The following is a 15,768-nucleotide window of genomic DNA, read 5'->3' as shown; positions in this document are numbered from 1 at the left end:
GCCTCCGGATACCTCGGACCTTGCTCTCTCGGCTTGGGCTCTGGTCGGAACAGTCCGCATTCCTCACCGCCTCGTGTGGATGCCTGGTCGCAGTCTCCGTCTCCTCCGTGGGCCTGAGGGAGTTAGCAGGAAAACCCGCAAATGTGCACAGAAGGGGGTCCGTCACGGCTGTAGAAGGGGTCAGGGGCATGCGTTACATCGCCGGCGCGTGGGGAAGGGGACTAGTCCCTATTCGGGCGCCAGATTTATGTGGTAAATAAAATTACCGGGTCTATTTTTCTATACGTTAAATAACAATAAGAATAGCTCATAAAAATGAGAGGCAGAGTCCGTGGTATCTGAGTCATACGGGCTTTAATTAAGATGACTCGAGTCACTGAGAATCGGGTTCCATCACCACTAAGGTTCAGGAAGGGATATCTAACGTTTTATTAACATCACACATTATATATAGTAAAACTGTACAATTGCAATGAATACAGTAGGCGTAACAAGTGAAAAGAGAGAGATAAGAACACATGGGCGTAAAAGAAGGCGTGTAAGGGGGCGTACACAGAGGTGTGTACCAGATGAGTCATAGAGGTGCCATAAGTGGGTGGATGCATAGAGAAAATCTGCAGGGTCAGCAGAAACCTTTACCATACATGTGCGCGCAACTGAACATGACGTGGGATTGACGTGTAACTGGGGAGAGCTGGGGGGCTTGACTTTAGCACTAGTAGAGGAGTCTGGAGTCTGGGATGTCAGAACGACCTGCACCTTTTACATATCTGATATCTTGTGTTTGGAGGATGTATTGTCTGAAGTAAAAGGTCTCTCAGGCAGAGGCCGTTCATCACTGAAAGCTAGTGGGTGCATATATTTCTTTGTGCAATGCGCGGGGCCATAAGCCCACTATGGCAACGGGTCCAGTAAATTACTTGCAAGGAGACAGGAAGGCTGAGCCCTTTGCTCTGCAGGCGGAAATATGTTTACCTATTACACTAGACTGGAATGTGTTTTTGCGGAGGCTGAACAGATAACTTGTAGGCAAAATACCGTCTTGGCAGGCAGGCCAGGCCGAGCCGGGCACCGCTCGGCTGGGCAGGAAGTAAGGTAGAGGTCAGGGATGCATACCTAAACTACAGCTTTCAGAGACAGAAGAGGCTCGTAGCCTGAATTCAGGGCCTGGCTCGGCTGAGCCAAAAAAACGTGTGCTTCACGATATTTAAAAGTGCACCATGTAAATGCATTGGAAACGTAGGCCTCAGTGCGGAATCGACATTAAAATCATGAAGGGCCTAATAACTGACATGCTAACATTTGACGGAAATGCAGGGACATTATTAAAACAGGCACGGGAAAGGAATTACACAATAACATGGACATACATGAGACATAGGTACATGGATAGGGTGCGAGGGGGACACACACTGACTACCTAAAATTTCTGTTTCCTGGTTTGTTCAACGTCGAAGGATACAGTGTTATAAAATATTGTGCACCTTATCTTTGTTTCCTTGAAACTTGCTCTGCAAACTTTCAGTCAACAAAATGCCGGAAAGCAACACCGAGAACGGTGGAGCTGCAGCAGATGCAGCCCTACCAGGTTTTGACGTTACAGGTTTCCAAGAAACCGACCCGGATGGTATAATCATCCCAGAAAATTTAAGGAAAGCCATCACTATAAAACTTAAAACTAATGGCCTATCATCAAGAGGTGGTAGGGTCATTTTTGTGATAGAGGCACATGAATGTCGTCAGACAGAGGTATTCTATTCATGGATTATCTTCCCTCAAGCACATCCAGTGACACATGTGTTTCACTTCTTCAAAGCAGAGGAACCTCCAATGGAATACGTTCCTTTCGAGGATATTGAAATTCCACTAACTTACCAAGAGCATGCGCTCTGGTTTAAAGGCGCCCTACAACATCAAAATCACATTACCAGGCTCGTCCACTAGGTAGACCAGGAGCAACATGGCCGGTATTAGCCAGCTATACACCGCATCCTGCCATTTAAGCAATGACAGGTGCTGAACTATTAGTTCAACTAAAACAACTAATTCAATATGTCATGTGGACTCTAACAGTCCAACCGCCTATAAGGATTTCGCAACACACCCCTTACCGGGGAACAGAAATAAAATTACACCACAGACTATACAATCAGTCATTTGTATATTGCCCGCAAAAAGGGAACAAATTCCATTCTGGATAGCTCAAAACATTACCCAAATCGAGGCAGTATTGCCTGATACTACCCCTCATGAGAAACACAGGATTTTAACAATCTGTTTACCAATGGGGATCGCACCACACCTGGAGGACTGCAACACTTGGGGTACAGTCTTTGCTGCAATTTACACAAAAACACTTGGCGTTCCGTCTATGGCAGTAATACCAGATGTCCTGAAAAAGATTCAAAATGAATACGGGGCAGAGCCTGTTTTAAATCTAGGTATGAAATTACTGAAATATTTCAAACAGGTCTCAGCTATAATATTAGCTAATATTAAAGGTGAAGCAGCATCCGTGGCGATCGGCCAAAAGCTGGGCGAATTTGATGTAACTGCGCAACCACAAGAACTGGCTAGAATAATTGAAAAATCCTATGAAGAACTAGGTAGAGACAGTTTGGGTGGTAAACCAGTGAAACCCCAACTGACTGAAAGTCCTGAAAAGGTCTTTATTAAGAACACTCTCACTCTTCCGAAAAAGAAGTGAGAGAACACTAAACAAACCTCTTAAGAGGAGCCTTCTCAATCCTGAGGTAGGTCTCCTCAAAAGGATCCCTCTGAAAGGAGGTATAACCTCAGGAATAGAGATAATTTGAGAAAACCTGACAGATATCAAGATACTGATACACGTTCCTATTGTACCTTTCAGACTTCATCACAGAAATCCGAAAGAAGAGGACTGTCAGAACAAAAGGAAGAACGTGTGAAGTCCAAATATTATCAACACGTTCCAAAAAATAAGAAAACCCAATTCACAAAAAAGAAGGTAGCAGGTCTAAAAATCAGACATGCCGAGGATCTTGAGGACACAACTCAAGAACGGGGAGTGAGCTCAGACAATGTTTGAGAGCGCAGCAGAAGTAACAGTAGCTCGCAAGATCTTGAAGGATCATTTGGAGACAGTGGACTTGAATGAGTACATTCAAGTGGAAACTACAGATACCAGGGTTAGTGTCCCACATAAGTTATATGAAGTAACACTCCGGATGGAGGCGAACATAACAAGAAAAATAAGAGCACTCTTTTGGGAGAAGCTCCCTAAGGGTTATGACATTCTTCTAGCTGAACAAGACTAGCCACCTGAATTTGTCAGGGAATGCACACATGGCGAAGACATCATTATGCCAGCTTTCTCCAATCATATTCCAATTCATAAAAAATATACATATGCAAGGATATGGGCAGTAGCCCATGCTCCTGCATTATACATACACCATGAAGGATGGGATGAGGATTCGCCTCAACATAAAATCCAGTTGAAAACTCAACCAACAGCACAAAGGCAGTACCAAGTTAAGCAAGAAGATACAAAACAATTCAGAGAGATATTAGATCAACTTGAATACCAAGGGGTGATTGAAACATGCACCTCGTCAATGAACAATTCTTTGTTTACTGTCTCGAAATCAAACAATACATATCGTCTAGTTTTGGTTTACAAACATTTAAACTTTTGTTGCAAAACTTTTACAGTACAAAATGCACACAGTGCAGCACTAATGAATAACATTATGCGTAAAAAAATATAAAACAACATTGGATATTTCTAACGGTTTCTTCTGTCAAAACATTGCACCTGAAAGTAGGTATTTGACCGTTTTCTCAATTATGGGGACACAGCGTCAATTCTGTCGTCTCCCCCAGGGATTCAAGAATAGTCCAGGCTTATTTTCAGCCAGAGTAACGGAGTTACTACAAAAGTATGATGATGAAGCATTATCATATGTCGATGACATCTATCTAACAGACGATGACTTGGATAGGCACTTGAACAGGGTGAACACCATAATAGTGGGTTTCGCCTCTGAAGGGTATAAATTCCATTTCAAATAATCTCGAATTGCCCACCTCAACGTCCTGTTTTTAGGATATGAATTATCAAGTGTAGGCAAAAGCCTGGCAGCAAACTTTCTTGACAAGTGTGCGCTGCTCCAACCTCCAAAAACGCTAAAAAACTTAGTTGATTCTAGGTTTCCTGAATTTCGGAAGAACTTACATTCTAAATTATGCAGAAAGGGTTAAACCTCTCTACGAATTAATCAAACCTGATTTCAAAACAGTTAATTGGACTCAAATTCAGTGCAAACAGACATGTTAACAACAACACATTTACAAATACGCGTAAACATACGCAAACTAGTGATCCGAATCATTCCAGGAAGATGCGAATTTCTCCTTTAATGAAGGAGAAAAAGTGCCAATAGCTTACAAATCGCACTTGTACACACAAACTGAAATGAAATTCACTTCTACAGAAAAAATTCTGTCAGCAGTTCAAACTTCAGTAGCAAAAGAGAGAGCCCTCGCACAGGGTAAGCGCATAATGGTCGTTACTCCTGTACCTGCCTTAGAGGCAGTGACAAAAGCGAGCATTCCGAATGCAAAAGCTTTACATCTGAGATGGATACAATGGGTTAATTCTCTTAGTGCAACAGACGTTGAAATCATTTTTGACCCCTATTTGAAAACACAAGAATTTCAACAATACGAGCAAGAATGTCCTCTGCCTACTACGATTCTGCTTCTAGAGCAGTATGAATGTATAATCATACTGATGGATCAGCCCAACCCGCTTCTGGGGTAAACAAGCTTATAGTGTTGCGTGCGCGATCATTAAAGGTCGCTGGCGGGATGGTAAATTCCGACCAATGGTCACTAAAACGCAATCTCTAGGAGATTTTACAGCTCAGCGAGCTAAACTACAAGCATTCAAGATGGCGCTTGAAAATACTGATCGCGAATTCCCCACACTCATAGTGTGCGATTCCTAATATTGCGCTCAATCTTATAATGAATACTTGCAAAACTGGATTGAAAACGGTTTCAAAGATGCAAAAGGTAGCACAATCAAGCATAAGTTGCTTTTGGAACAAGTAGTTCAGTTACGAAAAGAACTACAAAAAGCTCACGTGATCCATACACTGAGTCATCAACGTGATGGCGTTCACGTTGCAGGGAATTCATTGGCTGATGAAGCCGCAAAGGCAGCTGTGCAAACGGCTTCCGTAGCTGCTATCACTCATTCAAAAACGAAAATAGACAGCAAAATAATGCTAGCTGTCAATGCTTCAAGGAAAGATAGTGGTAAAACATTACCAAAAAGCTTTCCACTCAAATCCTCATACATAACTGATGCAAATAATGTTCCGTTTGCTCGAATCCCTGGAGTAGGGGATAGAGTAATTCCAAACATGGAACATAGATTAGGACTAATTTTAGCAGCACTTGAAGGGCTCACCTCTGCACACGCAGGTGTTTCCGCCACAGTGTCATTATTAAAACAGAGATACTGGTGGCCGCGCAGGAGGAAACAAACCAGAAACTATGTTTTGGAATATGAAATCTTCCAAAAGATGAAAGTCTCTACAGTGAAACGTCCTGCGCAGACGCCACTGTTAATCTCAGATAAACCATTAGCTTGTGTTTACCTGGACCACTGTGATCCCTTACAGAGGGATGGTAACTATAAATATATCATGGTCACAGTGGATTTCTACTCAAGATTTATTTGGATGTGGCCTCAGTGCTCAGCTGATGCTCGAACTGTTATAAAAGATTTGCGAGCCTTTATCAGCACATACACAGTCGGCACACTACATTCTGACCAGGGTCCTGCGTTTAGCTCAAAAGCTTACAAGGAGACCATGGCCAATCTGGGCGTTGCATTGCGGTATACTGGTCCATTCCATCCTGAGGGAAATTCGGTCGTGGAGAGAAAAAAACGGGACATAAAGCAATCTATAACAGCTAGGGTACTAGGCTCGGGTGACGGGTGGGTCAAACATCTAATAAGTGTTCAAAGTAGTCTTAACGATCTGCCAAGAAGTTCTCTAGGGAGAATCACTGCATGCAAATCAAAGACCGTTTGGCTGTTTTGCTGGACTTAAATGAAATAAGAAAAAGCCAAAGCAGCGTGTTCCTGAGGCCAACGACCACTGAAGAGAAACCACCCGCCCCAGCAAGGCCTGCCTGGATTCCAAAGAATGGGGATCCAGTCAGAGAAAAGATAGTGGACAAGAAGGAATTTGGGACTTCTTACAGACAACCAGAACCTGTCCTAGCGATCCACGGATGAAGAACAGTAATACTGCGGTCCCTTGCTGGTAAAAAAGAGAACAGGTTCATGTCCATCGACCTGGTCAAACCACATCATGTGGCCGATCACAAGTAGTAGGCCAAGTGCAGAAGATGCCTGAAACTGGCTACAATCCAAGAGGTTCAAACTGAGAGACTAATCACCTTTGAAGAATCTGCAGTGCGAAATGAAGAACTATGAAACAAAGCCATTGAACTTGTGTCTCTTGAGACCCCAAAAAACAGTTAATCAGGAAACGCCTGTCTACAATGAAATAGCATCTGAGTATACTAATATAACAAGTGATCAAGTAGCTCCAGCGATTTCATCGAATTCTGAAGCAATCCCTACAATTGACAGAACTGCCTCTGGCTATTTCATTAACTTTGATACGTTTTCCGAGGATCCAAGCGAATCTGAAACAACACCAGCTAAAAGAACAAGCAACAGAACTCTTTCACCAACTGGAAAAAACATATCTGGTTTCACCATGGGTTGAAATATGGATTGTCTTAGGTGTACTTTTTCTTCTACTTTGGTTGACTCTGGTATTTACCTTGGGGATGCAGATCAATGGAAAATATAGTACAAAGGACACAGTAAGAAGGAACATCAACTTACTCCTCATGCCACACAAATCATCCCATCGTGAAAAAAGAGACTTGTCAGCAGTGAACATCACAGCCGTTCCTATACCAGTGGGACAGAACTATACCAGTGGTATAGCTTGGGACAGAACTGATTATTAAGCATGGGCGGAAAATCCGTTACGCTCGCGGATTTTGCGGATTTTCGGTAAATTCGCAATCCGCGAGATTCGCGAATTTCCCGCAAAATCCGCAAATCCGCGGCAGCGGATTTTATGGCTTGCTCGCACTGTTCGCGTTAGTTCGCGGCTTCCCAGTTCAACTTCGTGCCCCGCGAATAAGCGCTAAATTGCAGAAATACGATCTTAGCAAAACTGAAACTACTTACCAGGTTCAAAAGTTCAAGCTCATCATTAGTAGCCATTTCCTGTAGTGCTTCCTGAGGGGCCCCTCCAGAGTTCAGTTGCCTACTTGCAACTATTATGTGACCCTGCTCTGACCCTCAGAATAGTTACACAAAGGTCCTGAATTACAGCTAAGGCAGACAAGCAGGAGCCAGGCTGGAAGTTCAAATCCAGTGACACATTAATCAGCCCCTAATTCATTATTGTCAGTTGGGGCAGGGCAGGTGTTGTAACTAATTTTGCAACAATGAAAGCACTTAGCAAGTGCAAAAGATCACTAATCAGGAAGCACTAAGGAAGCAGGTGCCAGCTTAAAAAATATTCTGTGACACATTAATCAGCCCCAAATTAATTCAGGTCACTTGAGGCAGGGAAGGTGTGCTTTGCTTTGCCACAATAATGTACACTGGACAACCAGAGGGTGCTGTGATGAAACAGAGGATGGCACGGGTGGGCCAGAGGGTGCCATGAGTAGTCAGAGAGTGGCAGTGGTGACAGAGAGTGGCAGTGATGAAGAAGAGTGTCCCAAACAGGCTGAACACGTAGAAACAACAAGTTCGCAAAACTTGCGACCCGACAGGTAAGTTCGCGTTTGCGAAATTGTACAAAACCCTCACGAACTGGCAGAAACCCGCGCGAACACACAAAAAAATCAGCAAATTCACGAGAATTCGCGGATTTTGCGGATTGCGAGTTCGCAAATCCGCAAAATTCGCAAACGCGAGATTCGCAAAATTCGCCCATGCTTACTGATTATGACATTCTTGGTCCAGCAGAGCTGTTGAAGATTCTACACCAATTCAAGGTTTCCTTGAGTCACTTTTTCTGATGATTGGGACTTTGAGACTGTTATAATATGATGTCAGACTTAAAAATGTCTGCAAAATTTACGAATCATTAATACTTAGAATGTTCATCAGATTATGAACAAATGTACTGTTATAATCACTATGGTCATCATTTCTTGCATAAAACTGCAAATCCTAGAAAAATATTTTGTTATAACCAATGGGAACATTGTCCTACGCAACTGAAGGGTAGCTCAAAAACATTTTATGACACATTTCCATACCTTTTAGGTTTTAATGTTTTAAATCCAGAATCATTTTACTGTAAAAATGTTAATAGAACAGGAATGAAAAGTATGTTGACGAATACAAAGCAAATTTATTCTGCAGTCTTTTATGCCCAGCTGTCTATATTAGGTTTTGACTTTTGGAAAGACAATATTGAGACAAAAACTGTCTGGGGCACAAAAGACTGGCAGGTGCAGGGCTTAGAAGCTTTATTTAGAGCCTTCATCGTCCCTGAACAAATAATGTTTTAAATGACACTGTTCAACAGACATTTTGTCTTGGATTAGCTAAGATAAGGATTTTGTAAAAAGTCCATACCTTCACCTACACCTACACCTACACCTGATAGTAAAAACACTACAGAGGGGGTGGTCGACGTAAATACTATTTTACTTAACAACAGAACAGATCCTGATTGGTAAAATTGGTTCATCTGACCCACAGACACAAACAACTGTCAAGATAGATTCCTGAATAAGACACAAGGGTTCACATTCACTAGGCCAGATCCAAGATATGTCCAGAGACAACATCCAGGGATAGTAACATCAAACAGTGTGGGAAAACTGTGCCGAAGGTGGCTACAAAAATCGACACTAAAAGAAGTAAAACAACACTTATCTTTACTTAAAAGATGGCGTTGATTTAAGGGACTTCTTACAAGGACCTCCTAAACCGCGTCATAAACGTTTTATATACGCCGGTATCTATGCCATTTATAATGAAGCATGGAAAACAATGCAAGCCGAGACTGCAGAACGAATGCGAGAAGTTGATCGTAATCATTTAGAGAAATCTCTCTCTGTGGTTGACAATGGGTTAACGACTCTGTCATCCAGAATATATTCTTTGGACAGCATAGTATCCTCTGCCATAGACATAATGGAACAGGACTTGGTCATGTTACAACATGGTCAGTCACAATTATGTTCTATAATGCTATTGGGCTGGACGCTACAAAACCTTTGTTCTGGCTATGTGCCTTGGCGTCTAATCAACACCACGTCATTGTTTTCTGAATTTAACCTAACAGATAAACAAATCACTTTGGCACAAAGGGGAGCAGACTATACGGTGCTGAGCATTGAAAAACTGGAAAGATTACCATTAACTGTTTCTGAGAAACCATCAACAGAATGGATAATACACGGTACAATCACCCTGCCTGTTACGATTTTCCATTTTCAGTATTGTTTAAAACATATACCAGCAGGCGTATATGAAAGGTTGGATAAAGAATACATCAAGACATCCTGGGATTTACCTTATACACACAAATGTTGGAATGGGGGAAAAGAAGTGTTTCTTAGTGGTACGAATTGCGAAAATACACTAAGCGGTTCACTCCTATGTCAGGGTATTAATTTAAACGGGGCCTGCGATGGTTTTTCGCACAACTTATCCTGCCACCTGCAAGGTTCACCAGCTGCAGTGATTGATCCAATTTTAAGGCAGCTTTTTAATGGAAGTTACATTATGTTGAATGATCACAGCTGCTGTGACATGTTGCCAGGAACCTGTTAACATGAGAATGGGACCCCCTCTATTTATTACTTCAAGGTCAGGGAAAGAGGGGAAAAGCAAAGCACTAACAGAATATGTTCCCCCTTGACCTCTAAAACTTTAGCGGTATATATCCAATACTTTAATTCTATTATTTTCATACATAAGGGCAAACAACAAGGAAGGGTTTTTTTTTATAACTTTATCATTTTATTATTTTTTCCTTTTTAGTTATATTTCTTAGTACAAAGATTTTTTTCATTTGTCGTTTTATCACATCAATTAATATATTTTATCAAAAAGCACATAGTATAAAACACATCATTTTCTAATATCATCAGTAAAAAAACTATTTACTGCAGGGGAAACGATATACAAAACAATCAACACTCTCACAAGTACATACATCCCTTACTTAACATACATACTACATTCATTCTTGATTCTGCGTCTGAGGGATCGCAGGTGGAAATGCAAATTAATACGCAAGGTCGACGCGTTTCGGCAGTGTGGACCGCCTTCCTCAGGACCTGTCTTGCAGAATACTCAAACACAAACAATAGTTTTATGGCCCCTGCATAGTTGAATATCTGTAACGATAAATTACATACATTGTTTTATTTATTCTAATACTTTTTTCATTATTCTCAGTTTACGTTGCCCTATGTACAACCAAAAAGACATAATTCATTTACATATTAAAGTTACTTTGATTCTCTTGTGGTTGGACCTGAACTGAGCAGTAGGATAACATCCACGCGACTCTCATGTGCGACACAGAACCCCAAACCTTGTGAGTTTTCCTAGGGTTTCCCTGAGAACTCTAGTACTGATGTTAAAGAAAACTTATTAGGAAAGGAATCACTATCATATCCACAATTTATGTTCAAGTGACAGTATTTTACACTCAAGATCTAAGATGATGTCAATAGAAAGGTATAAGTATATCCTTCTGCATGTTTTAACTGTTTTAAGACTTGTTCACATTTGAGATACTTTTTGTAATATGACAGATCTCATACTATGTACCTGTTATTCTGGGAAAGGATTCCTGTCAAGTTGCAAGTATTGACTTCAGGATTTATTTTAGTAGTACTTCCTGTATAAGATTAGGAACAGAAACTGTCATTGTTCTGTGATCTTATCTTTATAAAGGAAAAGTTTCTCAGGTAAATATTGGGAAATAACTTACCTATTTTATCAGATATTATCTTTTTTTTTGTCATATTACAAAAAGTATCTCAAATGTGAACAAGTCTTAAAACAGTTAAAACATGCAGAAGGATATAATTATACCTTTCTATTGACATCATCTTAGATCTTGAGTGTAAAATACTGTCACTTGAACATAAATTGTGGATATGATAGTGATTCCTTTCCTAATAAGTTTTCTCTAACATCAGTACTAGAGTTCTCAGGGAAACCCTAGGAAAACTCACAAGGTTTGGGGTTCTGTGTCGCACATGAGAGTCGCGTGGATGTTATCCTACTGCTCAGTTCAGGTCCAACCACAAGAGAATCAAAGTAACTTTAATATGTAAATGAATTATGTCTTTTTGGTTGTACATAGGGCAACGTAAACTGAGAATAATGAAAAAAGTATTAGAATAAATAAAACAATGTATGTCATTTATCGTTACAGATATTCAACTATGCAGGGGCCATAAAACTATTGTTTGTGTTTGAGTATTCTGCAAGACAGGTCCTGAGGAAGGCGGTCCACACTGCCGAAACGCGTCGACCTTGCGTATTAATTTGCATTTCCACCTGCGATCCCTCAGACGCAGAATCAAGAATGAATGTAGTATGTATGTTAAGTAAGGGATGTATGTACTTGTGAGAGTGTTGATTGTTTTGTATATCGTTTCCCCTGCAGTAAATAGTTTTTTTACTGATGATATTAGAAAATGATGTGTTTTATACTATGTGCTTTTTGATAAAATATATTAATTGATGTGATAAAACGACAAATGAAAAAAATCTTTGTACTAAGAAATATAACTAAAAAGGAAAAAATAATAAAATGATAAAGTTATAAAAAAAACCCTTCCTTGTTGTTTGCCCTTATGTATGAAAATAATAGAATTAAAGTATTGGATATATACCGCTAAAGTTTTAGAGGTCAAGGGGGAACATATTCTGTTAATGTTGCCAGGAACCCCCTATCTCGTAACTGTGTCAGCCAGGGTCACTTGCTGTATGCAAGTATTGTTTCCTAAAACTAAGACAGACAGGAGGTCGCCATTATGGCCTTCACTGAACATCTCTTCTATACTAATTCATACTTTAAGCAAGTCAAGTCAAGTCAAGTCATAGAATTTGTATAGCGCACTACATACCCAGAGTGTTTCAAGGCGCTTAGGAAGGGGAGGAGGATTACTTGTCAAATATCCACGTTTTAAGTTGCTTTCTGAACGCGAGGTGGTTCTGGGTAAGGCGAAGGTAAGCGGGGAGTGAGTTCCATGTTTTAGCAGCCAGGTATGAAAAGGATCTGCCTCCCATGGTGGTCTTGTTGATGCGATGAACAGTGGCGAGGGCTTGGCTGGAAGAACGTAGTTGGCGGGAGGGGGTGTAGAAGGACAGTCGTGAGTTGAGGCAATCTGGTCCGATGTCGTAGAGTGATTTGTGTGCGTGGGTAAGCAGTCGGAAAGTGATCCTCTTATTGACGGATAGCCAGTGGAGGTCTTTAAGGTGACCAGAGATGTGTTCGTTGCGTGGGATGTCTAATATGAGCCTGGCTGAGGCGTTTTGGATTCGTTGGAGTTTCTTCTGGAGTTTTGTGGTAGTACCCGCGTAGAGGGTGTTTCCGTAGTCCAGTCGGCTCGTGACCAGAGCGTGGGTGACTGTTTTCCTTGTATCGGCGGGGATCCAGCGAAATGTTTTTCTGAGCATGCGAAGAATGTTGAAGCAGGAAGAGGATACGGCGCTGACTTGTTTGTTCATTGAGAGTGAAGAATCCAGGATGACGCCTAAGTTCCGTGCGTGGTCTGTCGGGATGGGTGCTTTTCCGAGGGCTTCCGGCCACCAGGAGTCGTCCCATGCAGAGGGGGATGTACCTAAGATGAGGACTTCTGTTTTGTCTGAGTTCAGTTTCAGACGGCTTTGTTTCATCCATTCGGCGACTTCTTTCATTCCTTCGTGTAGGTTAGTTTTGGCGGTGCTGGGGTCATTGGTGAGAGAAAGGATCAGTTGAGTGTCATCCGCGTAGGAGATGATGTTGAGGTTGTGTTGGCGAGCGATGGCCGCAAGGGGGCTCATGTATACGTTGAAGAGGGTGGGACTGAGTGAGGATCCTTGTGGTACGCCGCAGATGACTTCAGAGGCCTCGTACTTGAATGGAGGAAGGCGGACTCTCTGGGATCTTCCGGTGAGGAAGAGGTGATCCATTCAAGTGCTTTTCCTTGTATTCCGATGTTTCTGAGGCGTTGTAAAAGGGTGCTGTGGCAGACTGTGTCGAAGGCTGCAGAGAGGTCAAGGAGGAGGAGGGCGACTGTGTCTCCATTGTCCAGTAGAGTTTGAATGTCGTCTGTTGCTGCGATGAGGGCGGTCTCAGTGCTGTGTTTTGCTCGGAAGCCAGATTGTGAGGGGTCGAGGGATTTGTTGGCTTCGAGGAAGGCGGCGAGCTGGTTGTTGACAGCTTTCTCGATGACTTTGGCCGGGAATGGGAGAAGCGAGATGGGGCGGTAGTTTTTGAGTTCGGTGGGGTCCGCTGTTGGTTTTTTCAGAAGGGCGGTGAGTTCAGCGTGTTTCCAGTCTTCCGGGAAGGTGGCGGAGTTGAAGGAGCAGTTGATGACGTCTCGGAGGTGCGGTGCTATGACGGAGTCTGCTTTGTTGAAGATGTGGTGAGGGCAAGGGTCTGTGGGGGATCCTGAGTGGATGGAATTCATCAGGCGGATGGTGTCCTCAGTGGAGATTGGGTTCCAGTCGTTGAGGGTGTTCACGGGGGGAAGATGGTCAGCAAATGGTAGGGTGGGTTGGTTTCCGGGTTGGTTGTCAAAGCTGTTGTGGATGTCTGCAATCTTGTTGTGGAAAAATGATGCTAGGGAGTCGCAGAGGGTTTGAGAGGGGGTGATGTCGTTGGAGTTGGCCGAGGGATTGGAAAATTCCTTGACGATGTTGAAAAGTTCCTTGCTGTTGTGGGCGTTGATGTCAAGTCGATCCTTGAGTGCTGTTTTCTTGGCTTTTCGGATCAGTTGGTGGTGAGTGGGGTGGCGCTTTTGAAGGCGTCCTTGGTGCTGGTGGTTGGGTCTTTTTTCCAGGCCTTTTCAAGGGAGCGGCAGAGTTTCTTGGACTTCCTGAGATCATCGTTGAACCATGAGGCCTTCTTGCTGCCAGGTTTGCTTTGACGTTTTTTCAGTGGTGCTAAGGTGTCGGCGGTGTTGGATAACCATAGGGTGAGGTTGGCGGCGGCTTCGTTAGCGTTAGAAGAGAGGGCTGGGGAGTTTCGAAGGAGCGATGCGGAGATTTGGTCCGTGGTAATTTTGTTCCAGTTTCTTTGCAGGGTAGGTTGGAGGTGGATGTTGGGTTTTGGTTTGTTGTAGGTGAAGAGAACGCAGCTGTGGTCAGTCCAAAGGAGGTCCGTGGTGTGGCTGAAGGAGACATGATTGCTGGATGTGAAGATGGGGTCGAGTGTGTGACCTGCGATGTGGGTGGGGGAAGTGACTAGTTGTTTAAGTCCGAGGTTGCCGAGGTTGTCCACGAGGGTGGCGGTGTTGCGGTCGTTGATCTTTTCAAGGTGAAAGTTGAGGTCTCCCAGAAGGATGTATTCTTTGGAGGGGAGCGCGTGAGGAGTGAAGAAGTCCGTGATGTCTTCACTGAATTTTGCGCGGGGTCCTGGTGGTCTGTAGAGGAGAGTGCCTCTGAGTGTGGTTTTGGGATCGATGTGGATCTGGAAGTGAAGGTGTTCGGAGTTGGCGAGGTTGGCGTCAGAGCTGGTTGAGATGCGGATTGATTTCTTATGGATGATAGCGAGACCTCCTCCTGTGTGGCTGGTACGGTCTTTGCGAGTAATCTTATAGTCTTCAGGGATGGCAATGGTGATGTCTGGTGCGGAGGAAGCGTTCATCCATGTTTCCGTAAGGAAGGCGATGTCCGGAGAAATGGTGTCTAGTAGATTCCATAGGTCAATGGCGTGCCTGTGGACCGATCGGGTGTTGAGAAGGATGCATTGTAGGTGGTTGGGGTCGAGAGTCTGTGGTGTGGACGTAGCAGAGATGTTGTCGGTGCCGCTGAATTTGCAGGAGTAGCATGAGAAAGGTCCATGGCTGCGACCAGGAGCGGCTTGGACGCAGTTGGGGGCGCGACCGGGGTTAAGGGCTAGGAGGGAGGCGGCATCGTAGGTAACGCGGGAGGGCTGGGCAGCGCGAGGGGCAGGGGGTCTGGCGCTGGGCGCGGTCCAGGCGCGGACGGGCGTAGACGGGCTTACCTTTGGCGCACCTTCGGCGCGGATTGGGCGCGAACGCTGCGCGTAAATGCTGCGCGTGGGAACTACTGTCATATATGGAGAGTGGAGGGGGAGGGGTGAGGGCGTCTCAGCTAAGCGTGGGCGGAAAATCCGTTCCGCTCGCGGATTTTGCGGATTTTCGGGAAATCCGCAATCCGCGAGATTTGCGGATTTCCCGCAAAATCCGCAAATTCGCACGCAGCGGATTTTTTGGGCGGCGCGCGGCGTTGGTGATACAATTTTTGCGGCGCGCGGCGTTTATCATCGTTTGCCGAGTTGTTTTTTTCGATAGTTTGCGAGTGCTGCGCCATTTTGGATCTTGCTGTGTGATCCCGCGGGAATTGGCGAGCGCGATTACGTCATCGCGGCTTGCCAGCGATAGTTTGTCAACGCGAGTACGACGAGATCACGTCTCGCGGTACTTCGCAATTGCGAGATTTGAGATGCGGCGCGCGAAAAT

Source organism: Lissotriton vulgaris, chromosome 2_2 (assembly GCF_964263255.1).
Source record: "Lissotriton vulgaris chromosome 2_2, aLisVul1.2, whole genome shotgun sequence".
Taxonomy (NCBI): domain Eukaryota; kingdom Metazoa; phylum Chordata; class Amphibia; order Caudata; family Salamandridae; genus Lissotriton; species Lissotriton vulgaris.
The sequence above is the reverse complement of the archived record's forward strand: the minus strand, read 5'-3'. Positions refer to the sequence as shown.